This window comes from Bubalus kerabau, chromosome 6 (genome assembly GCF_029407905.1).
Source record: "Bubalus kerabau isolate K-KA32 ecotype Philippines breed swamp buffalo chromosome 6, PCC_UOA_SB_1v2, whole genome shotgun sequence".
NCBI classification, from domain to species: domain Eukaryota; kingdom Metazoa; phylum Chordata; class Mammalia; order Artiodactyla; family Bovidae; genus Bubalus; species Bubalus kerabau.
Genome location: NC_073629.1, coordinates 111,819,273 through 111,845,351, shown reverse-complemented (window position 1 = coordinate 111,845,351; position 26,079 = coordinate 111,819,273). Strand labels below are relative to the sequence as shown.

General features: G+C 44.3%; 2 long non-coding RNA genes across 2 annotated transcripts; one reads left to right on the top strand and one right to left on the bottom strand.

Annotated features, from left to right (window-relative positions):
- The first annotated feature begins 1,394 nt into the window (after positions 1-1,394).
- On the top strand, positions 1,395-17,362 carry LOC129656320 (uncharacterized). Its single transcript, XR_008716324.1, has 4 exons — positions 1,395-1,529; positions 11,259-11,295; positions 16,174-16,271; positions 17,184-17,362. It is a non-coding gene; the product is annotated as an uncharacterized LOC129656320 (long non-coding RNA).
- Positions 17,363-21,198: 3,836 nt separating this feature from the next.
- LOC129656319 (uncharacterized) lies at positions 21,199-25,541 on the bottom strand. Its single transcript, XR_008716323.1, has 4 exons — positions 25,357-25,541; positions 24,263-24,404; positions 23,612-23,780; positions 21,199-21,276 (listed from the first exon to the last, which is right to left on the bottom strand). It is a non-coding gene; the product is annotated as an uncharacterized LOC129656319 (long non-coding RNA).
- Between the last annotated feature and the right edge of the window lie 538 nt (positions 25,542-26,079).

Sequence of the window (26,079 nt, the reverse complement as noted above, 5' to 3'; positions counted from 1 at the left end):
TCTCCACAGGATAAATACTCAAAGGCAAGCCAAAGGGAGGTTATATACCCATTTGGTATGTGCTATAGATGCAACTGTTTTTAAACTTTATCCACTCTTATGAACAGCTACCCATGTATCCCCCTCCTACAGGTTCCCGAGTTTCCTATTCCACTAAATATCCTGGCTTTACTTTGGTTGAAGTGCAAGAACTATAGAAAAGCCTTGAGTTCTCCTTTAGAGGTCAGACAATGATGTGCCTTCTTGTATAGTTGCCACTCCTTCACATAAATACTCCTTAGGTGCCAATAAATGCTAGTCAGTGTGCAATGGGCTGGGGATATGGCTGTGAGCAAGAAAAAATAGCAACTCTTAGCATCCAGCACTTCTTTCATTCTAATGGGGAATACAACATGGAAACAAATAATTGTGCAAATAAATATTTATTATAATTAAGAGAAACTAGAGGAACAAGAACCAGATATTTTAAAACTATATAACAGGTAAAAAACAAATGAAACTTTTGTTTAAATTTTTTGATTAAAATAATTTATGGCTGTGCAGTATAGCTTACAAAGGATTGCCTCTCTCGTGAAATTATTAAACCTAAAAATAAAGAATGGAGAGATGAACAATAACATAGCCCATTTTTATGGACAAGAAATCTAAGTTTCAAAGAGGTCAGGTAAAAAAATCAACTCTTTTTTATTTTTGAATATATGTTTCCCTTTGTCTATTGGCTAAATCTATCAGCCAGGAATCTAAATTACAAGGGATGAAAACTCAAAGTAATGCACATAATTGAAAAAGACCAAGAATAATAACAACATACAGTTTCCCCTTCCTCCATCATAATTTTAGCTGGACATATGCTCAACTCTCTAACTAGATGTTATTGTGTGACTAAGTTCTGACAATCAAATGTTAACAGAAGTGAGATAGGCAGCTTCTGAGTTCTGCCCATGAAAGTTTTTTCCCTGGAGTACTTATGCTTCTTTTGTATAAAAATTGCCTTCTCACCATCAACAGCTAGAAAAACAGACAAAATACATAAGACGATTTTTATAAGACATTTGACAACAGACACCACAAAATTGTGATCTCTGAGAGAAGGGAGATAAGCAAGGTTAGCATAATGGTGGCATTTACTTACTGCCTGGAAGCATTTGCTAGGATATAGCACAGGGAGGAAGAATCAAAATGAGCCCAGTGGTCCTGCTGAGCTGAGAAGATAGAACAGAGATTGGGAAAGCTGAATCAGCCAAAACTTTTAAGGCAGAGTACCAGAAAGGAGGTTGGGTTTCCTTGGTGGCTCAACAGTAAAGAATCTGCCTGCAATGCAGAAGACACAGGTTCTATCCTGGGGTCAAGAAGACTCCCTAAAGAAGGAAATGACAGCCCATTCCAGTATTCTTACCTGAGAAATCCCAAGGACAGGGGCGCTTGGCAGGCTGCAGTCCATGACTCACAAAAGAGTCAGGCACAACTTAGCGACTAAACAACAACAACATCCAAAAAGAAGCAAGCTTCACTCAGAGCTCCAGACATTGGTAAAAGGGTTCTTTTCAGTTTGGGTTTGAACACTAATCTGGGAATCTATGGATTAAGACTAATCAAGACTAGGAAAAGAACCACTAGTAATCAACAGGCCAACAAATGGTCAGAACTCACACAGGCTTGGGAATAGTTTACATTTCCAAAAGCCAGAGAGGAAAAACCATGGATAGCATCCTCAGAAGTTTCAGGTCTTCACTGTGAGATTGAATTAGTCCTAGAGTAAAGCTATTCTGGACTTTCAACAATAAAGCTTAAAGGCAGACCTCAAAAAAATCAAACAGGTCCTCAATAACTTAAATTTGCATCAGAAAAAATCTAAAAGCTTTTAAAGGAAAATAGCAAAATCTAGCACTCAAGAGTAGTATAGCCAACATCCAGAATCCAGTCAAGAATTACCAGGCATGTAAATAACAAATAAGTATAACTCAAAACAATTATTATAAATTATAAAGCTTATAATAGCATGTGCTCAGAGATGTAAAGGGAAAAATGCACACAAAAGGAGAAATAGAAGATATAAAAGAGATTCAAACAGAACTTCCACAGATGAAAAATTTAGGATTTGAAATTAAAAAATAAAATAAATAGGATTAAAAGCAAATGAGACTGCAAAAGAAAAAAAAAAATCAGTGTACTTGAAGATACCAGTAAAAAAAACTACCTCAAAAGAAGCAAAGAAAGAAAAAAAAGACTAAAAAAACCCTTAGGTGAGTAGCCAACAGCAAACAGCCTAACATTCTAGACTCAGTTAAAAAAAAAAAAATGAGGAGGGACAAAAAATACATAAGGAAATAATAGTCTTTTTTTTTCAATTTGACAAAAAAATTCTATAGATAAAGAAGGTTAGTGAACACCAACAATTATGAAGAAAATAGTTCCAAAATACACGCGTTCCCCATCCTGAACCCCCCTCCCACTTCCCTCCCCATACCATCCCTCTGGGTCATCCCAGTGCACCAGCCCCAAGCTTCCTGTATCCTGCATCGAACATGTACTGGCGATTCATGGCGGATGCATGTTGATGTATGGCAAAACCAATACAATATTGTAAAGTAAAAAATAATAATAATAATAAAAAAATTTTTAAAATAAAATAGTACCCAAATACATAATAATCAAATTACTTACATGAGAAAGAGAAAATCTTAAACTCAGCTACAGGAGGAAAAAAGATACTATGTGTATAGGACCAAAGATAAGAGTAACAACCAGCTTCTCAATAGAAAGATACAAGCGGCAAGACAGCGGAACATATTTAACATACTGAATCAATATGTCACTGTACCCAGTGAAAACAGCTTCCAAAAATGAAGGTAAAACAAATATTTTTTCAGGCATGTCAATATTGTTTAGTCACTAAGTCACACCCACCTCTTTTGTGACCCCATGGACTGTAGCCCACCGGTCTCCTCTTTCCATGAGATTTCTCAGGCAATACTGGAGTAGGTTCCTGTTTCCTTCTCCAGGGGATCTTCCTGACCCATGGATCGAACCTGCATCTCCTGCATTGCAGGCAGATTCTTTATCACTGAGCCATCAGGGAAGCCTTTTCAGGCAAACACAGTATAAAAATTCATCAACATATGAGCACTACAAAAAAATACTAAAGAAAGTGCTTCAGACAGAAGGAAAGTAACAGAAGTAAATCTGGATCGACACAAAGGAATGGAGAGCCCAGAGATGGAAAATATACAGCTAAATATAAAATATTTATTTTATTATTTAATACTTATTATTTTTACTTTTTAGTTACTTTAAAAGATAACTGTTTAAAGCAAAAAATAAAAATGAATTTCTGGTTCATAGCACACATAGAATATATAACGGCTGTGGCACAAAAGCCAAGAGTTCTTATACTATACGTGAAGTGACATAATATCGTAAATTAGCTTGTGATCAGTTCAGTTCAGTCACTCAGTCACGTATGACTCTTTGCAACCCCATGGACTGCAGCACGCCAGGCCTCCCTGTCCATCACCAACTCCCAGAGTTTATTCAAACTCACGTCCATTGAGTCGGTGAGGCCATCCAACCATCTCATCCTCTATCGTCCCCTTCTCCTCCTGCATTCAATCTTTCCCAGCATCAGGGTCTTGTCAAATGAGTCAGCTATTCGCATCAGGTGGCCAAAGTATTGGAGTTTCAGCTTCAGCATCAATCCTTCCAATGAATATTCAGGACTGATTTCCTTTAGGAAGGGCTGGCTGGATCTCCTTGCTGTCCAAGGGACTCTCAAGAGTCTTCTCCAATACCACAGTTCAAAAGCATCAATTTTTCAGCACTCAGCTTTCTTTATAGTCCAACTCTCACATCAACACATGACTACTGGAAAAACCATAGCTTTGACTAGATGGACCTTTGTTGGCAAAGTAATATCTCTGCTTTTTAATCTGCTGTCTAGGTTGGTCATAACTTTTCTTCCAAGGAGCAAGTGTCTTTTAATTTCATGGCTGCAGTCACCATCTGCAGTGATTTTGGAGCCCAAAAAGATAAAGTCTGCCACTATTTCCACTGTTTCCCCATCTATCTGTCATGAAGTGATGGGACCAGATGTCATGAGCTTAGTTTTCTGAATGTTGAGCTTTAAGCCAGCTTTTTGATTCTCTTCTTTTGCTTTCATCAAGAGGCTCTTTAGTTCTTGTTCACTTGTGATAGGTAAATATATACACTCTTGAAGCAATCAGTAAAACAAAATAAAACACAGACATATACTAATAAGTCAAAATTAGAAATAAAATAGAATTATAAAAAATATTTTATCTAAAAGCAAGCAGGAAAAGAATAATGGAGAGCAAAAAATAGATGGGATATATAGAAAGCAAATAGCAAAATGGCAGGTTTAAATCCAACTATATTGACAATTATATTAAATTTAAATGGCCTAAGCAGAGATTGTCAGCTTAAATAGAAAAGACCCAATAATATGCTACCTAAGACAAACTCACTTTAATTGTAAAGACAAAGATAGGTTGGAAATTAAAGATGGAAAAAATTAGACTTGAAAACTAATCAGTAGAAATCTTGGGTGGCTATATTAATAGAAGATAAAACTAATTCAAAGCAATGAATACTCCAGGGACAAAAGGTGACAATTCATAGTAACAAAGGGACCAATTCATTAATACAATATAATATTGAATGTTCATGCAACAATTTGTTGCATTTTTGCTCCAAAATACATGATGCAAACAGATAAAACTGAAAGGAGAAAAAAAACAAATCCATAGTTACAGTCAGAGATTTCAGCTCACCAACCTGAGTCATTGAAAGAATAAGACCACATAAAAAGCATAAAGATTTAAACCTCATCATCAACAATTTTACTTAGTTGATGTTTATAGAATACTCGAACAGCTACATACACCTTCTTCTCAAATTAACAATGAATATTCAAACTATGGACCACAGACTTCTACTCAAGTGTTCACAGAAGCTTTGTTAATGACAGACAGAAACTGTAAATGGCCCAGATGATTATCAACTGGTAAAAGGAAAAATAACTTACAGTAGATGTTTACAATGGACTATTGCTCAGCAATAAAAAGAGACAAACGATGAATGATACATGCAATAATATGTCTGAGTCTCAAAAGCGTTATGCTAAATCAAAGAAGCCAAACAAAAAGAATATGTATCAGGTGATTCCATTTATATGAAATTTTGGAAAACGCAAAATTATAAAGAATGTTTTTGTTTAGTCGCTAAGTCATGTCTGACTTTTTTGCAACCCCATGGACCTTAGCCTGCCAGGCTCCTCCATCCATGGGACAGAGAATAGGTTGTTGTTACTCAGGACTGGGGTTGGGGAATGGGATTGACTGTAAAGAATGGAAATATTCTATATCTTGATTGTAATGGTGGTTACATAACAGTGTACATCTGTCATCTTAGATTTGTACACTTAAAGCAGGTTAATTGTATTGGGTGTAAATTGAAGACAGGATGAGAAGGGATGATAGAAGATGAGATGGTTGGATGGCATCACCGACTCAATGGACATGAGTTTGAGCAAGCTCTGAGAGTTGATGATAGACAGGGAAGCCTGGCGTGCTGCAGTCCATGGGGTTGCAAAGAATCGGACATGACTGAGCGACTGAACTGAACTGAAACATTTTTAAACGTTCCCCTGCCCCTTTTCCCTTTCCAACCAGGGAGAAGACAAATACTGGAGCAGCTGCCTTGGGCCTAGGGAGAGAATCCAGGAATTGAGGATGGCAGAGCCATCCTGTCATCCCTGGGTCACTTATCTCTCAGCTATGACCTGAGAAGGGAATGTATTTTGTTGACACCATTGCACATGTCAGCCTCTTTATTATAGCAGCTTAGTCTGCATTCTAATGAATATGCCAGCTCAGGTTCAGTATAGCTGGTTTCAGAGGCTCCACAATGCCAGAACTTGAGCTCTGTCTCCAGCCTGACTCTGGTCTTCCCCACGCATTGACTCTTTTCTCAGGATCCATCTGGAGGCAAACTGCTCACGCAGCCCCAGATTCCCACTCCCTCATGGTTCACCAGTCATAAATCCAGTACCCCCTTCTGAGAGTTCCATCCAAGCCTCCTTATATCTCATTGGCTCTGCATGGGTCACATGACCATCCCTAGGCCAGTCCCTATGGCCAGTGAACACAGTACAATTAGCCAGGTGTGAGTCAAACCCTCTATCTAAAGTGTCGGGGGATAAAGCACCACAGAGAGTGCCATATGGAGAGGGACGACTGAGTTTTCAAGGAAATCTGGGGTGTAGATATGAAGGAAAGGTAGCCGCTGGAGAGCCAAAGTAACAGATGGTCCTGTCAGAGAGTGAGTAAATGAACAAATGACTTACCCACTGTCACCCAGCAAGAAAGTGACAGGTGTTTGAGACTTGCCTCCTGCAGCAGATCATAAACAAAGGCTACATTTTTGTTTCTTTTATATCACACTGCAATACCTGGCACAGAGCAGGCCCACAGCAGCCATTCCATCAATAACTCCTGACTTGACATTTTGTCTTGATTTGTTTGCCCTCAGTTGGAGTCAAAAGCACCATGGCTAAGGAGAGATTACCAAGGAAAACACACGATAGAAGGAAAGACCAGGGTTTGACTGTGGATGTGTCTGTGGAGGAGGAACACTGCAGTGCCGGTTACTAACGACCTTTACAAACTACCTAAGGCTGAGACCGTCCTCCAACTTCACCTGCCTAATGCAAATCAGAGCCTTATTCCTCCAGATTGACATCCTGCTCCAGTAGTTCAAAGCTGTGTGGCCTTGAACAAGTCACTTAACCTCTCTGAGTCTCAGATTTGTCACCCATAAAATGTGAATAGGGACTTCCCTGCCGGCCCAGTTAAGACTCTGCACTTCCAATGCAGAGGGCACAGGTTTGATCCCTGGTCAGGGAACTAAGATCCTCCATGCCATGCAACACAGCCAAAAAATAATTCAAAAAAAGAAAAATAAAAAAAGTGAACAATGCTGCTTCGAAGGATTATTGTGAGACTAAAATTTGATGATGTGTATAAGAGCACTTTATAAGCTACAACTGCAGCTTGAGGAACAATTGCTGCCCAGCTGCTCCTGTGCGCACATACCATGCATCTCATTTCATCATTTTCCTCTTCTCCAGACTTTCCGTCTGGGATTTCTCAAAGTCTCCTCAGATTTGATCTCCGATGCTCTATCGGATCTATAGAATGGAGAAAATGCCCCTCTTTAGAAAACACTTGGTCTGTTTGCCGTGCCCAGCCTGTTTGCAACATACTAAAATGCTTTCAGTTCAGTCGCTCAGTCGTGTCTGACTCTTTGCGACCCCATGAATTGCAGCATGCCAGGCCTCCCTGTCCATCACCAACTCCCGGAGTTCACTCAAACTCATGTCCATCAAGTCGGTGATGCCATCCAGCCATCTCGTCCTCTGTTGTCCCCTTCTCCTCCTGCCCCCAATCCCTCCCAGCATCAGAGTCTTTTCCAATGAGTCAACTCTTCACATGAGGTGGCCAAAGGATTGGAGTTTCAGCCTCAGCATCAGTCCTTCCAATGAACACCCAGGACTGATCTCCTTTAGGATGGACTGGTTGGATCTCCTTGCAGTCCAAGGGACTCTCAAGAGTCTTCTCCAACACCACAGTTCAAAAGCATCAATTCTTCAGTGCTCAGCTTTCTTCACAGTCCAACTCTCACATCCATACATGACCACTGGAAAAACCATAGCCTTGACTAGATGGACCTTTGTTGGCAAAGTCATGTCTTTGCTTTTGAATATGCTACCTAGGTTGGTCATAACTTTCCTTCCAAGGAGTAATGCTTTAGTACATTGCAAAAAGTTACAGGGCAAGAGAGTGGTGATGGAGGGACAGGACCCCAGGCTCAGCCTCTGGTGACCAGATTCAGAAGGAATCTACACAGACCGTGCTGCCTTGTTCGCTGAGAGCCCCAGCTGAGATGTGAGATGGGCATCCTTCCTAGATGTGCTGTGCACAGCGGCTTCCCAGGATGAGAGCCCTAGGGGAGGGCTTCTGAGAGCACTCTGGTCAAGTTAAGGGCCGAAATTCAGTTGCACAACCTTGGGGCTGGGATTTAAGAAACTTGTGGCCCATCTGTCAGGATCTTTTGCTGAAAGGCCTTGTTGTTTGGGCATCATTGAAATTGTGCCCGGGAGGCTTGGTCGTAAAACACCAGGCTCTGTAAACAGGAGCTGGAGAGACAACCTTGAGTCTGTGTAACCAGGAGCATTCACTGAGATACAGAAGCACGGAGATGCAGAGCACTCCCCTGCTCACTCCCACCACTGCACACACACATAAGCTCACACCTGGGCATGCACAGTCCCATAAACCCTTTCACTGCACACACATGTGCTCTTACTCCCAGAAGCATGTATTTTTACTCTACCCCACTAGTCACACATGATATACACTCACCTGCACTCATGAAAGCATCCTCATCACACACTCAAACACACCCATGCACACACTCACAAAACCAATTGCCTACTCAGAGGTTCACAATAAGCCTCAGAGTTCACCCACCTCAAAATACACAAGTAGTCATACAATTCACCTGTGGTCACACAGACATGTTCCAACACATGTGGTCAAGTATGCACCACACACACTTAGACACACGTGCGCTGGAAATCCTACATTTGGAGACTGAGGGCTCTTCTTTGCCTATCCCAGTCCTCAGTTCTTTTGGTGACTTATGTTTTCAATCGAAATCTTGGTTCAAAATGGGTCTCCACTGAGCATGTTATCTGAGGGTTCCCAGCCATATGCTAGCTATAAAAATTCTGCCCATGTGTCAGATTCTGGCATGAATGAAATGCAGCCCACACGTGTATACATTGCAGCAAGAGCCAGAAGGTAGTTCTCACTGTGGGATGGATGGGAACCTCAGAGAGAGCCCTGGCACCTGGCCAGGAAGGGCATTCTGGTTAGGCACAGCTTCAGGAACCCCCCTGAGGCTGTCCTCTGTGCTTTGCCTGCTAGGAGGCCCGGCATCCAGGCAGAGTGGAGTTCCTTCTACAGGCAGGACGGACTCAGCCGGGACCACTGGGGCCTGAGCCCCCACCTCTGGGAAAGGCCGCAAAACTAAGTTCCCTCCAGGTCAGGGAGGAGATGATTAGAATGGAGCACAGAAAGTGAAAGGCTTTGGCTTGGACCATTTGGCCCCAGCAACAGGCAGAGCTTTGCTGATAGACTAAAACAGGAAAAAGGAAGCATCAATGCTTTGCTGAGAACACAGAAGGGGCAGAGAGGTGAAATGTGCAAAGGCAATCCTCCTAGGATAAAGAGTGAGTCCAGCCATGTGAGATAAAGCTTAGAGCCAGACAGCAAACCCAGGCTCTGCCCCTCACTCGCTGTATGATCTTGGTCAAGTGATTTAACCTCTCTGTGCCTACGTGTTCTCGTTTGTAAAAAGGACTTAATAACAGTGCACTCAGAATAGGGCTGTTATAAGGATTAAATAAGCGATAAGAAATAATGGATAACTTTCTACAGGTAAGGCACTTTGAACAGAGCCTGGCATCTAGCAAGAGCTGATATTTAGTTTCCCATCGCTTCTGTAACAAATGGTCACACTTAGTGGTTTAAAACAACAGAAATTTATTCTCTTTCACTGTTCCAGAGGTCTGAAGTATGAAACAAGTCTTACAAGGCTAAGATTAAGGTGTTGCCTGTACTTCTTCACCCTGGAGGCTCCAGGGACCAATCCATGCCTTCCTCACCAGTTTCTAGAAGCTGCTTGCATTTCTTGCCTCATGCCTCATCACTCCAGTTTCTATTTCTGTTGTTACATAACCTTTTCTCTCTTGGATGCTCCTGCCTGCTTATTATAAAGATTTTCATGAGTAGATTGTGCCCACCCAAATAATCTCCGCACTCAAGATCCTTAAATTATTCACATCTACCAAATCCCTTTTGCTGTAATAAGGTAGCATATTCACAGATTCTGCGGATTGGCAACTGGACATCCTTGATGATGAAGGGGGCATTATTCAGTCTACCACAGTACTCAGGAATGTGAGTGATTAAGACAAAGTCCTCCCAGCTACCTTGCCCAAAGTCACCAAGGTGGTAGCCCAGATCTCTCTGATCTCAAGTCCACTAAGCTAGTGGGCTTCAAACTTGAGTATCATCAGAATCCCTCAGAAGGCATGGTTGTTGGGCCCACCCCCAAAGTCTCTGATTCTGGGGTGGTGCCTGAGAATTTGCATATCTAACAGATCCCTAGGTGATGCTGAAGCTGCCATACAAAGTTGCATGTTCCATACTTTGAGAAGCATCATGCTACAGCATGCTGCCCACCTTGAGGAGTGAGTTCCCCATCTTTGCAAACATTCAAGCAGAATCAACATAGGAGACAGATGGGCAGAGTCCACCAAACACTCTCTACAGAGTTTTCCCAACAATGGGCTCTGAGTCTGGGCGCTTGGTGGGAAGGGTGCCCAGAATCTTACTGGGACAGATGAGCTAGCTTGCCTATTAATTGAACGCCCATTTGAGCTCAGGCCTCTCTACCCTCTTTGGAGGCAGCCTAATATTATAAAAAGAGCATGGGCTCTGGGGTCTGACCACCTGGATTCCAGACCCCTTGCTCCCTGACTCACAACAAAATCATTCGACCTTCCAGAACTCAAGTTCTCTCCTCTGTAAGACGAAAACCTCAATGCCTGCTTCCCAGGGTGGTTGTATGGATTAGAAAAAAATAATGATGCAATACAACTTACACAGTATCTGGCACATGGCACCAGCCTTAAAAAAAACATTTAGGTCCTCTCACCTTGAAAGAAAGAAATGGCATGGTCGGTCATATCATAGGGAATAAGGCCCCACATATAGCAGGGCAGAGGATGTAGAACACAGGAGAAAGAATATACCAAGGCGAACAAAAGGGACACTGACAGAGAAAGCCCAAAATCTATTGGAGGAGAAGATGTTTGAAAGGAGGGACCCCCTTAGCCTCTGGTGGCACTTTCAAATTCTTTTCAGTTGGCATGTTCAAGTGGCCAGATCTAACCCCAGGCCTTCTCCTTAGATTTCTCCTTCCTCTCTTAAAAAAGCATCACTGTTTCCATCTTTAGCCTTGGGATGGGTGGATGTGGAACTATTATTTATTAACAGGCTATATGTTCCAGGCTCCATATTAGACGCTTTACATGTGGTTTACATGTAAACCACTCACCCGACTATGCTTCAGATGGCTCCGAAAACCTCATCTCCCTTCCCTCCCTGTTCCAGGGACTCCTGCTCATCCCAGCAGCCTTTAACCTTCCAGGTATGAGACCCCTGGGACAAACGTCCTCAGCTTCCTTCCTTTGTGCCCCTCTCTCCATGTGCTGCATTTTCTATTTAGATTCTTGCAGGGTTGCAGGAAGCTGGGTGTTGGCGATGGTGGTGAGGAGGGTGGAGGGGTGTTAGTGAGTCTATAGCCATTCATCAACCACCTTCAAAGAGATGTCTCCCCTTTTGCTGCTTATTATTATGATTATTTTCCAGGCTGCATTGCTCACAATGGTTATTGCCTCCAACTCCAGAGGGCCACATCAGCTGCCACTGACTTTTATTCCCACCAATAAAAATGTAAGCTCCACAACGAAAAAACCGCGGGCTAAAGAGACAAAGCCCATAAACTCGAATTTTAAATGTGGAAAGATGATGCTAGTAATTCTCCGGGTGCCATCTCCCACATCCCCTCTGCACCCATTGCCCTGTGTATGATTCTCCTCCAAAGACAGTCCCTCTGAGCTCAGAAGAGACCCTCAGTAGGTGAGTGGGAAGGGTAACAAATTGGGAAGAACTAGGATGAGCTTGCAGTGGTTTCCCCAGTCTCCTCCCCCAACCAATATACACAGACCTAGGTAAACCTCCTCTGGTACCAAAAAAAAAAAAGTCAAATAAAAACCATCTTGCTCTCTGGATATAATGTCTTTGTGCGTTTTCTGTGTGTACAGATGTTTTCCACTAATTTCCTATTTATTGTCCTCCATGGGGAGTCTGGCCCCTTCCTAAAGCAGGATGAGTTCCTCCAGCGGCTGGAGGTGAGAAGAGCAGCTGTCAGGCTGGGAGTGGGGGTTGAAGAGGCAGAGACCATCTCCAGGCAGGGGGTGACTTCCCTGGATACAATTCCTAATGACTCACCTTCTGTATCCCCTAACCCCCAATCCAGCTCCTCCCATTACCCAATATTATTCTCATCACAGCCTTTATCCTTATAACAATGTCTTGACTTGCTGCTGCTGCCTGTCTCCTCTGCTAGAGTTTAAGCTCCATAAGGGCAGAGACCTTGTTTGATTTGTTTAGACTTGATGTTCTTGGCATGTCATAGGCACTATTAAGTGTTGTTGTTGGACGTCCCAAATGACTCAGACTATAAAGAATCTTCCTGCAATGCAGGAGACCTGGGTTTGATCCCTGGGTTGGGAAGATCCCCTGGAGAAGGGAATGGCTATCCACTCCAGTATTCTTGCCTGGAGAATTCTACAGATAGAGGAGCCTGGTGGGCTACAGTCCGTGGGGTCGCAAAGAATCGGACACGACTGAGCCACTAATACTTTTGTTGCTAGCAGTAGTCATAGCAGTATATCCACCTGTCTCTACACTAGAACAGTGCCTGCCCTAGAGCAGGTCCTGAAGAAGCACTGCTTGAACACGGGAATAAACAGAGAAGGAAGGCCCCCTCAGGTTTGCTGGAGGAAGGGAGGAAGCACTTGCACCTCTCCAGGGCCATAGAATGAACCCAGGTGACCTAGAGGAGGAAGAATGACTCACTGACTTTACCCCTTGGCATGAGAGGCCCCAAGCCTCTTTCAAAATCTTATTTCTGAGCCCAAGAGCCACAGTGATTTAGAAATCAGAAGGACCTCTAAGTATCAGACAGTCAAACTCCCTGACTCCAGCCTAACACCCTGACAGTGTGTCCTGATTCATGGCTGCCCAGTCTCCTCTCTCATGTCTGCAGGATGGGGAGATCCCCCTCACACAGAACCTCCCACTCATCTACTTAAGGTCCTAAGAAAGAATGAAAGTGAAGTCGCTCAGTCGTGTCCAACTCTTTGCGATCCCATGGACTGCAGCCTACCAGGTTCCTCCATCCATGGGGTTTTCCAGGCAAGAATTCTGGAGTGGGTTGCCATTTCCTTCTCCAGGAGATCTTCCCAACCCAGGGACTGAACCCAGATCTCCCACACTGTAGGCAGACGCTTTATTGTCTGAGCCACCAGGGAAGTCCTAAGCCCAGTGCAAAAACCTGGGCTAGCCCTGGGTGCTCAGAGATGAAATCAGTCAACCTGTCCCTTCTGGGCTTGCTCTGGCTTGCTCTCCCATCCAGCGATGAAATGGGCAGCTCCCTTGAAGAGTCCTCTTGAGTCCTAATGTGTTTCTTCCGTGAAGGTTAAATATTTCCATGCACGCATGCTCGGTGGCTCAGTCATGTCTGACTCTTTGTGACCCTATGGACTGTAGCCCGCCAGGCTCCTCCACTCAGGATTCTCCAGGCAAGAATGCTGGAGTGGGTTGCCAAGCCCTCCTCCAGGGGTCTACAGGAATATCACCTTCCTTTCTCTATTCACTAGGCTTGTTTTAATGTTCCTCTGAGACTAATTGAAATTATCAAAGGCGACTGATGAGATGAAGAAAATAAAAGAGCAGTTCTTGGAGAAAACTCCTCATTATGGGATTGCCTTATGAAGAAGTGTAGAAAGAACTGAAAGGGAGCAGTCAGAAGGTGGGTGGAGAGTACACTTTCTCAGATACAAGATGGGAGAACTTCCTAAAGCTGCAGGTGGTAAATAACGACATAGATCCTGCAAGGAAGTCAAGAGAATGGGATAAGATCGTGGACTTTGGCTAATGATTATCTCATCATAACCTTCAAGGGAGATTTTCCATGATGTGGAAGGGCCAGAGTGGGACTGCAAGGTGCAGAGGAGAAAAATGAGGAGTAGAGACACAGAGGCAAGGGGTGTAGACAACACCTCCAAGCTCCAAGGGCAGCACATGGTTGCTGGGAGCAGAGGTAGCCAGGGACTAAGGCAAGAGCTCAGACACTGTGGCACACATCGCGGTTTATGTGTTCAGATTCTTCTTTCTTTTCGGACCCACGTACCCTCTTCTTGAGCCCAGAGTCTCTGCTCAGCCAGTCAGAACCCTTCTCTGGGGTTTCTCAAGTTAGAACCAAGGGAATAGAGGCTTTTCCTCTCAGTGTTGAAACCTGGGTTTGTGAGTCCAAGAGTGGCCAACGGTCCCTGTGGTGGTCCCTGGTGGAGAAAGCCCACGTGGGAGAATCCAGGTGACACTGAGAGAAACAGAAGTCTTGTCCTTCTGTGAGTGAGCGTGTGAGTGCCTGACACTCGACTCTGCCCGTTTGCTTGCCCTGACATGTGATAACTGGAGTCAATACAGCCCGTTGGATTCTAGACTAAATCAAATTGGGTTTCTGTCATTTTCTACCGGAAGAATTCTCATCTCATGACTAGAGACCAAAGGGCAGGTTCACAATGAGTCTGGTACCCAAGATGCTTGAAGCTAAAGTCATTCACATACAGACCCAGGGCAGCCCTCGGGGGCCACTTGTCCCTCTTGAGTCTGATGTCCCAGCCTGGCAACTAGAGCTGGTCATGCCTAGCATCTGTCCCAGCTCTGATAACGGAGCTGGCCTGGTGGCCTGTGGAGAAGGTTATTCATTTGCTTCATAAGCAGGAGGGCCTGAGGCACATCATGGCAGGGCCCGAGCTTGCCTTTCTTTCCTGTTTCACATTATATTTCACCCTGGCAAGAGTGATTCTTCTTGGCCAGGAAATTGATTTTAAATCACCCTTCTTGCTGCTGACAGCCCCATGAAACCCTCCCTCCCTGGGGCCTTTGTCCTCTCTCTCTCTCTCTGAAAAGCCCACTTCTCAGTCCCATCCTCCAGCACCCCATCTACACACACACACAAACACACACACACAGCTCTTCTCCATTATGGGGGTTTTATTTTTCCCCAATTGCATTTAGTGATGCACTTTTATAACCAACTCCATCTGTGGCACTGAGACCAGTCTGGAGTGATGGGCCCCTGGGAGAGGAAACCAGGAAGCCGGCTGGAGGAAATGTGCACTTTCATTCTTGGCACCTGCCTAGAGGGAGTGAGCTGGCATCAGGCAAAAGGCGGCAGACTGGTTCTTGCAGAAGGAACTTGAGAAGGGGATGGAAATTCTGATGCTGAAGCCATGAGCTCTATAGACCACATCCTCAGCTAAGACCAGACACCAGGCAGGGAGGAGAAAACACAGAGAAGTGGGACCAGGTCGGGAGGAGAAAACACAGAGAAGTGGGAGAATGAAGAGGGTGCGATGCTGCTGCCGGCACTCCTCCTGGGCCCTTGCCTCTCAGTGCAGGTTGCCTCTGTGTGTTACTGTCCCAGCACTTGGTTGCAGGGGACATGCCTTGGAAATGTCCAAGCACAAGCTTTGGAGTCTGAAAGGTTTTTGTCTCCCAGCCAGCTCTGCCACTTAATAGCTGTATGGGCTTCTCTGATGGGGGTCTGCCAGCCTTTTCTTAAAAAGCCAGATTGTACTAGCAATATTTTAGGGTTTGCAAGCCATGAGGTCTCTCACAACAGCTCAGAAGTTCTGCCATTGTAGAACCAGAGCTGCTAGGGACCATATGTAAATGAAGGGGCGTGGCTGTGTCCTAATAAAACTTTATTTACAAAAACAGGCAGCCTGCCTTCAGGGCATAACTGGCTCCTCCCTCCCGTTGTCCTCCCAGTCCAGGTGCAACTCACAAAATTCTGATTACAGCCACAGGGGCTCAGCCCAGTTGCTCAAAGGAAAACTGCAAAATTGCCAGAAAGGAAGACTCTCTGCTATTCACTTGATACACATGGAACAGCCTAATGGTCAAAACCATGGGCTAGCTTCAAGCCTGGCTTTGTCGCCTATAATCTTGGTAAAGTTGCTTACCTGTTCTGTGCCTCGGCATCATCATCTGTAAAATGAAAGTGCTGAACAGTGGGTGGGTGTGAAGACTTGACTATTCACCTCCTGTGCTAAAACAGTGTCTGGAAGGTAACATAAGCCTTATTATCAAGGAGTCTGGTGAGACTGCGAGATGGGTAACACAAAGAGGTTTCCATGTGATGGCAGAGGAAGTCTTCTTTATCTACCTTTAGGAGGGCTTCCCAATGAAGGTGATGCTGAAGCGGAGGCACTGACAACAAGTAGGATTGACTCAAGAGAAGAAGATGGAAGTATGTTTGAGCATCTCATTGTAAGTGAGAAAAACTAAGTCATATTTAAGGACTCATAAGGAGGGTTGGGGGTTTCCTGGTTGCAAAGCAACCAGGGAGAGACCAGGCTGGAGAGAGAAGTAGGGGCCAGATCATGCAAGACTGTGAATGCTATGCGGCAGAATGTGGGTTTTATCTTCATGACACTGGAGGCTATTGAAAGGTTTTAACTGGAGATTTGTACCGAGATGTGTGCTCACTGTTGCTGCAGTCTAGAGGATGCATTGAGAAGGATGCGAATAGAGGCACAGGACCACCAGGAAGCCCTTGCGTTAGATTAGGGCAGGGACGAGGTGGCTGCCCTAAGGCGGGAGCCCTGGGAGGAAAGAAGAGGCACAGGAAGGAGTCGTTAAAGAGAAGCATCCAGATAGGGATCCTGTTGGACATAGGGAATAGTAAAGAGGGAGGAGGCTGGAGTGACTCCCAGGTTTTGACCTAACTAAAATCATGACCAGCAGAAGCAGCTGACATGACCACTGCCTTTACAATCTGACACAGCAGAGCTTTATCACAGACTGATTTGGAGCCAGAAATCAAAAACCATCATCTCTTCAAGATTCTGACCGCAGTCCTTTGGGATATGTACTAAGAACCGAGATTGCTGGATCATAGGGTAGTTCTATTTCTAGTTGGAAGAAACCTCCATACTCTTTTCATAGCCGCTGTACCATTTTGCATGCCCACCAAAAGTGTACAAGTGTTCCAATTTCTCCACAGCCTTGCCAACACTTGTTATATTTTGATTTTTTAAATAACAGAGATCCTAACAAGCGTGAGTGATATCTCATTGTGGTTTTCAGTTACATTTCTCTGATGATTACCAATCTTCAGCACCTTTTCATGTACCTGTAGTTCCTTTGAATGATTTCTTTGCACTCTTGTGTTCAATGCAGCTTTCTACACAGTAGCCAAGGTGTGGAAATGACCCAGTGTCCATCACCAGACAAACAGCTAAAGAAAAGATACATCCAGTGGAATATTGCTGCTGCTGCTGCTGCTAAGTTGCTTCAGTTGTGTTCAACTCTGTGCGACCCCATAGACGGCAGCCCACCAGGCTCCCCCATCCCTGGGATTCTCCAGGCAAGAACACTGGAGTGGGTTGCCATTTCCTTCTCCAGTACTTAACCTTAAAAAAAAGGCGAATGGTACCACCTGTGATAACATAAATGGACCTTGCAGACACTATGCTAAGTGGAATAAATCAATCACAGAAAGGAAATATTATAAGCCAGTTTCACATGCATGGGGAACTTAGAGTAGCCAAACTTACAGAAGCAGAAAATAGATTGGTGGTTGACAGAGTGGGGAGGGGAGGAGGGGGAAATGGGAAGTTGCTCATTGAGTATAGTGTTTCAGTTAGAGAAGATGAAGAAGTTTGTAGAGGTCTGCTGTATAATGTAGAGCCCGTAGCTAACAATGTGGTATTGTATACTTAAAAAGTAAAAAGGATAGATCTCAAGTTAACTGTTCTTATCACAAAAAAAGCAAAGGGGCACATGGAAGCTTTTGGAGGTAATGAGTGTGATTATTAATTTGATTGTGATTTTGGTATCATAGGTATACGCATATGTCCAAATTTATCAAGTCGTGTTACATTAAATATAAGTAGTTTTTTGTATGTCAATTATACTTCAATAAAGGTGTTTAAACACACACACACACACACACACACACACACACACACTTGAGGAACTTCCCTGGTGGTCCAGTGGTTAAGAATCCACCTGCCAATCAGGGGACATGAGTTCAATCCTTGGTCCAAGAAGATCCCACATGCAGGGCAACTAAACCCATACGCCGCAACTACTGAGCCCATTGGCTCCAGAGCCTGTGCTCTGCAACAGCAGAAGCCGCTGCTACGAGAAGCATATGCCCACTGAAACTGGAGAGCCGCCCTCGCTGCCGGCAGCGAGAGAAAGCCTGTGCACGGCAACCAGAGCCCATGAGCAACCACGAAGACCTAGTGCAGCCATAAATTACATAAATAAATAAAATTACTTTTATAAAAACTTGAAGTAGTAACGAGCCTGTCAGAGGTCATTTCATCCATGCCTCTGCCTCTGGACCCATCTGCATTCAACCCATCTGAACAGTCAGCCGTGAGTGCAATGATGGACAGATGCTCCTTGAGCACACAGGTGGGTTCTGCTCTCAAGAAGGAAGCTGCTCCCACGTGGAGGTGAAGGTCCTGAGAACCTGGAGAGTCAGAGCTTTTAACCGATAGGCACACTGGTTCCCCCACTTCCTTTTTCTTTCCTTTTAAAATTAGCCAGTGGGTCAGTTTCCTTGCTATAGAGGGAGGGAGGGTCTGGCAGACAGCCACCCCAACCACATCACAGTTAAGGCTCCACAGCCTTAGCCACGACAGATGCAATTTATCTACAGCCAAGGCAAAGAGGCAAAGAAATGCCTTTTCTTCCCTTCCTTGCTGTTACAGGCCATTTATCACCTTCATTATTTTTATAGCAGTGTGGAGTGCTCGGCTTTCTCCTCTGCCCCCCAGGAAATGTGAACAAATGACGAATCTGGAACCCATGCTATCAAGGAAGGCATCAAAGCACAGAGGGGTAATTAAGAATGGAATGTCAAGTGCCCACCCCTTTGCCCTCTCTTGTTCTTATTTTAACTCCCTCCCATGCCCCAGAATTCCCTAGGAAGGACCTGAGACTTTATCTGAGTTGTGGACTGGAATGCAAGAGTTGCTCTAAAGCACCTGAAGCATCAGTGGACTTTTGAAAAGGGTGGTTGTTGTAATCTTATGCCAGGTGACCTCTGATTTAAGCTAACAGAAAAAGCAAAACTGAGTCAGGGAGAAAGTTGGTGTGAGGTCTGTAGGACTTCAAGTTTTGATGGAAAGGTGGGAAGATGGAGAAAGAAAGTAGAACATACTCTCATTTGGGTGAAAGTTAGTGTTGTTCAACTCAAAGCAGGAGTGAGTGCAATGAGAGATTCTGTTTGCCTTGCCACAGTGGGGAAGGTGTGGAGAATGGAGTTTTGGTGTTATATGAACCTGAATTTGAATCTCTACTTTTCCAGTACCTCTAAAATGTATAAACTGGGAATAATTATATCCATATTATACGGTTATTGTTTTTATTTCAATTAAAATACCAGCATTATTTTTCATTGTTCAAATTGTTCCAGCTTTAGCCACTGGGAGCTTCATCAGGTTGGCTTCTGTCTGCTTTCAACAAGCCTCCAAATGTTCTAAGCTCATCTTGTGTTTTCCATTCCTCACTTCTGCAATCAACCACTTCTAGGACTCCTAGTTCCTTTTAATGGGGAGAGGTATTTAGAGACCAAGATATGAGCATTACCTGTGCTTACTGTCACTGAAGTGTCATTGTTTACAGGCCCTCTTATCAGAGCTAGGAAATATATGCACCTGTACCAACCACTGCGTATACGCACATTGATACTTCTGTATCAATCTATATCATGGCTTTGCAAGAAGAAAATGAGGTAGTAAACTTAAGAGAATGTTGTATCTTTGTGACTTTTCTGTTCACTTGAAACTAAACATTTTTTAAAAGTATTTAAAGAGTCTAGAGGAGAAGGCAATGGCACCCCACTCCAGTACTCTTGCCTGGAAAATCCCATGGGCGGAGGAGCCTGGTGGGCTGCAATCCGTGGGGTTGTGAAGAGTCGGACACGACTGAGTGACTTCACTTTCACTTTTCACTTTCATGCATTGGAGAAGGAAATGGCAACCCACTGCAGTGTTCTTGCCTGGAGAATTCCAGGGACAGGGGAACCTGGTGGGCTGCCGTCTGTGGGGTCGCACAGAGTCGGACACGACTGAAGTGACTTAGCAGCAAAGAGTCTAGAATTTAATAGGCATGCAATAGCTTCCAATTCCCTTTCCATCCCTCCACTTCCTGGACTTGACTGCTCTTCCTACCTCAAGAATGTGGAATGAAAATATCTCCTCCACAGGATTGTTGCAAAACATACTGGATGTGTTTCAGGAGGTGAAACTTACATGTAGCTATGGCAGCGACTAGTAGCAGGAACCCCTCTGGCCAAGTTCTTTGAGCAATTAGCTGGCTCTACCCAAAGTCTGAAGCAGAGTCTTTTATAATATGGAGGGGGATGTGGTTTAGGCTCCCCTAGAAGCAGACTCTGAGACAGGATTCAAGTGCTAATAACTTACCTGGGGGCACCAGGAATGCTTTATGGAAATGGGAAATGATCCAGAGAGAGGAAGGCAGCCAAAATGTCTGCATTAATAAGCCAGCTCCCGCAGTGGGGGACCGCAGCTTAATCCCATGAGGAAACTCCAGGGAATGCTGTGAAACACGTGCCTCGGATTTATCCTCACACCCCCAGCAAAGTAACTGGGGGATTTTTACAGAGGAATCCACATTCATCATTGGCGGAAGGCTGCTCCCAGGGTTGCTGCTTCCCCAGCACATGCAGTGTGGCCTCCTATTTCTAAAGAAAGCCCCAGGACAGCACTGCAGATATTGTACATGCATCTTAGCTCCATGCACCAGACCCCAGTAGCCATGCTAGGCCCAAATTCAGTCCACTTGTCCCCATTTCCTCAACTCTTCCAGCTCTCCTGAGCTTCCTTGAGAGAACCATGTAAAGGGGAAGAGAATTATGACCTCTCCCGAGGTTTTGGCTCAGAATGAAAAAATTTGTCAAGGAAGAGCCAGTTTCATCTAACCAAATATTCAATAAACTGTGACAAGGTAGCCAGGCCTACAAATTTCCTCAAAGTGATATAAAAATGTATTTATATATAGAGCTAAGTGGCATTTCTCTTATATATGAATATGTAAATTCCTGGGTTTGTAAGTTTCTGTGGTTGAGAATGAGAATGAGACAGTGAGTACAGAGCCATGAATTCATAAAAATGTTTTAAAGGAGCTCTTTCCAACCTTTTGGTGTGTTATGTTATTAAGGTACAGTAGACTTGCAAAGTATCTTGTAAATTTAAAAGTTTAATGCATCATTTGCAGAAGTTTTCCACTGAGTTTGCTGTAAAAAAAAAAAGAGGGGGGGGACAGTGATAAGAAAACAATGTCATCCCAACCTTTCCCCTTGAGAAGAGCTGTATGCTTGGCTTCCGCAGCCAGAGCCTCCATCCTTCCCTGCATCCTGAGGACCCAGAGCTTCTTGCATGGGCAGGCTTGCCATGTGCAGACGCAGGTTGTACCCAGGGCAAACACACCCGGCTTAGGGTTGACAGAGCACTGAAATCTCACCCACACTCCCCTCACCAAGCCAAGCACCCCCATGGAGGGCTGCATCTGGCAAGAAGAGGTATCTTTTATTAATCTGCACAAAAGCGCCATGTGGTCAGCAGCATTCATCTGTGCAATATGTATGATGTGCAAGCACCAGTGACAAGGAGTTATTGATTTAAGCATCACAAGAACAGGATGCAGAGAGAAGAAAGACTTGTTCAGAGTTTCCTGTGGTTGCCATAACAAAGTGTCACAGATAGGGTGGCTTCAACAACATTCACTTATTTCCTCACAGTTCTGGAGGCTGCAAGTCCAGGATCATGGTGTCCACAAGGTTAGCTCCTTCTGAGGTTCTCTCATGAGCCTATGTATGACTGTCTTCTCCCTGGGCCTTCATATGGTCTTGCTTCTATACATGTCTGTGTCTTTGTCTCCTCTTCTTATAAGGACATCAGTCATATGTATTTGGGCCCACCCTAATGACCTCATTTTAACTTATTCACTCCTTTAAAGACTATCTCCAAATATAGGCACATTCTCAGGTCCTGGGGAGTTGAGACTTCAACATATGGATTCAAGAGGGGGAACACAATTCAGCCCATCACACAGAGCAACATAGAAAGTCATTGATGATGCCAGAAATAGAACTTGATATTTGCTGACTTCCTTTGTATGAAGCTCTGGGGCTTATTCCAAAGCCATCGTGTCCCTGTCAACCCTCATTTTTGACAGAGGTGTAAATGGAATTGCAGACACTAAGAAAAAAAAAGCAGTTCTGCCTCACTCCTGTTCCTGCTTAGCAAGTCACGCTGCCACCCCTAAACGGAGCCAGGATCTCCTGTGACACCCACATAATACCCACCTCCGCTGGTTCCTTCAGCAGAAGGGAATGTCATTCCAGAGCCAAGAGCTCACAGATGCCTGTGAGACATCCACTCCCCTCCGTTGAGCAGTCACCTCCCACCTGATCTACACAAAGAATTTGTTTTTGTTGTTCAGTCACCAAGTCACGTCCAACTCTTTGCAACCCCATGAAACTGCAGCACACCAGGCTTCCCTGTCCTTTGCTGTCTCCTGGAGTTTGCTCAGATTCGCGTCCATTGAATCAGTGATGCTATCTAGCCATCTCATCTTCTGCTACCCCCTTCTCCTTTGTCTTCAGTCTTTCCCAGCATCAGGGTCTTTTTTCTAATGAGTCAGCTCTTCACATCACATGGCCACAGTGTTGGAGCTTCAGTATCAGTCCTTCCAATGAATATTCAGGGTTGATTCCCTTTAGGATTGACTGGTTTGATCTCCTTGCTGTCCAAGGGGCTCTCAAGAGTCTTCTCCAGCACCACAGTTTGAAAGCATCCATTCTTCGGCATTCAACCTTCTTTAGGGTCCAACTCGCACATCTGTACACGACTACTGGAAAAACCATATTTTTGACTATACAGACTTTTGTTGGCAAAGTGATGTCTCTGCTTTTTAACATGCTGTCTAGGTTTGTCATAGCTCTCCTTCCAAGGAGCAAGCATCTTTTCACTTCATGGCTGCAGTCACTGTCCACAGTGATTTGAGAGCTCAAGAAAATAAAATCTGTCACTGCTTCCACTTTTCCCCCTTTTATTTGCCATGAAGTGATGGGACTGTCACTTCATAGCTTCACTGAGTTATGCAAGCCCCTTCGCCATGACGAGGCTATGGCCCATGAAGGGGACACGCAGAATGCGTTTCCACGAACCTAGCTTCCAGACACATTTGGGTCATTTCTGCACAATGAAGACATCACACAGTGAAGCCCTTTCCATGTCAAACTTCTGCAGGAAAGAGGCTGTGCTCACCTCCATTCAGCGCTCTGGATGATCTATGTCAATAGAACCTCCTAAACTTGTGCAATGCACACCCAGTGTGACTGTACTGGGCAGCCATGCCACAGCATCACACCCCTGACTCCATAAGTTATTTCTAGCTGTTCCCTCCTTTCCCCTCTTCTCAACCTCTTGTCCCTTCTTAGTCCTCTGTTATGTTAAAGCTGATTTTCCCTCAAAATCAATGAGCCAAGGGACCACATTGTAACCTGTTGCCCAGATTTCCCCCAGTTACAACCACACACCCTTGCACAGTCACCTCCCACATTGTACCTGGGTGTTTGATAGAATACTGCAGAAATGATGGCACGTCACGTCCAAGATCAGGTTATAAAGACACAGTGGCTTCTGTCTTGATCATTTTCTCTGTCTTGCTCTCTTGTATCTCTCCATGTCATAAGAAATCTTGCAGTAAGATCCACTAACAAGGAACTGAAGCTTCCTGCCAACATATACATGAGTGAGCTCAGAAACAGACGCCCTCCCCCAGACCCAGGCGATCTTCAGATAACTGCAACCCTGGCTCACCCACAGCTAAGCTGCTCCTGGATTTCTGATCCACAGAAATCATGAGATAATAAATGTTTGTTGTTTTCAAACTGATAAGTCTGGGGTCCCTGGATACACTGCAACAGATAATGAAGGTAGGCAAAGCACGTGTTGGGTCAGATCAAGTCAGCCCCTCACACTCACAGAATCACCTCCACTGAGCTGGGTTCGGATGTTCTTTCCCAAATTTTTTCAGAAGGGGTTATAAGAAACAGCCATGTAGAATGTGCCACCAATATTGCGGCACACCTGAACAGTTTACTGCTTCATTAACTTTGTGCTGCTCTTTGTAAGGGGCATGTGAGAAGTACTTTAAAACAGGATTTTCCTTCATTTAAGTATTCATTATGGGAACTCCTGCAGTTACGAGTTTACCTTGAGAAGCAAAAATCTCCACTTATAATGTTAGTCCTCTCTCTTTAATATTCATCCCACATTCACACAAGGGTCCATCCCTTCCTCTTCTATCAACATCTTTGTTGTTCAACCTTTCCCTGGTTGACAGAGGATCAATACCCTAGGAACACAATGGAAAGTGATTGCAAAGTATAATTGCAAATATTACAGAGAAAGGAGGCAGGATTTCATAAAGTCTACGAGATCAAGGTTGAGGAACTGCTGCTTCATGTGCAAAGGGTTTGAGGAATGCGTATTGGGGAGCGTTAGAGCAGTTAACAGCTGAAGAGAGGAAAACAGCCAGCACGATGATACCATGAAGACTTTGAAAAGATCGGTTTGAATATCAAAGGAATAAGAGAGGCTCTCTAGAAAATTGATAAAGTCCTCAAAGAGTTTTTGCAAAAAAAAAAAAACACTTTTATGATCATGCTGCAAAAGTCAAACATGAATTTGAGAAAGGTATTCCATTCTACCATATACTTTTGTTGGGAAAATTCCACCAAAAAGGTCAGCCCTTGCTTTACTATGTTCATTCAACCAGCAGACTGGTAGTTGCATCTGCAAATCCAATTTTGTTAAGTGTACAATAAAATAAACTTGTTTTTAATGATTTTTGCTTTCACTTTTTAAGGAGCAGTGCAACAAAGCTCTGTTATAAATATTAACTATGAGATGTTTATCCCATCTTTAAAGCCAATTTAAAGTAGCCCTTTTCTACTTCCAAGTATACCAAGGTATCAAAGACTAAAGCTAGCAGAGGGGAAAAAAAAAAACCATTCTTCTCCTAAGGAACTGGACTGTGGCCTCCTTCTGATATCTGAGCTCTGTACCTTTCAGATTTGACTTTTTGCCCAGACTTCTGGGAAGCTAAGTATAGTTCTGCTCCCAATTCCAGGGTGTGGGTTTTTCCCACATCACCAAGCCATTCTGGAATACCAGTGGTCTGTCCTACGATTCCACTGAGTTTTGACACTATCTACCGAGTGGTAGCAGCAGATTCCCCAGGTTAAGGGCTCAGTCCGACAAAACTGCCCCCAACCCTGATGCCAATCACGAGTCCAGGTTGTTACCTCTGCTTCCAACTGATGAGTTATAGGTTGGAGGTTTCATCAACCCCCTCGTTGCATGCGTGCTAAGTTCCTTCAGTCGTGTCCAACTCTTTATGACCCTATGCACCATAGCCCGCCAGGTTCTTCTGGGATTCTCAGGGCAAGAATAGTGGAGTGGGTTTGCCATGCCCTCATCCAGGGGATCTTCCCAACCCAGGGATTGAACCTGAGTCTCTTGCATCTCCTGGATTGGCAGGCAGGTTCTTACCATCAGTGCCACCTGGGAAGGCCGACCTCCCTCGCTGGGTTCAATCAATTTGCTAGAGTGGCTCACAGAACTCAGAGAAGCATTTTACTTACTAGGTTACTGATTTATTATAAAAGTCTGCTACTCGGGAACAGCCAGATGGAAGAGATCCACAGGGCAAAGTACATGGGAAGGGGCACAGAGTTTCCATGCCCTCTCTGAGCACACCACTCTCAGAGCATCAACACAATTCACCAACCTGGAAGCTCTCCAAACCTGCCCTTTGCGTTTTTACAGAGACTTCATTACAGAAGCATAATTGATTAAATCATTGGCCATTGGTGATTGATACCACCTCCAGCCCCTCTCTCCTTCCAGAGGTCAGGTGAGTAGGGCTAAAACTTTCAACATTCTAATCACGTTGTTGATTTTCTAATCAACCAATGAATCCTATCCTTCCATGCAGTCCAATTCACCTCATTAACATAACAAAAGAG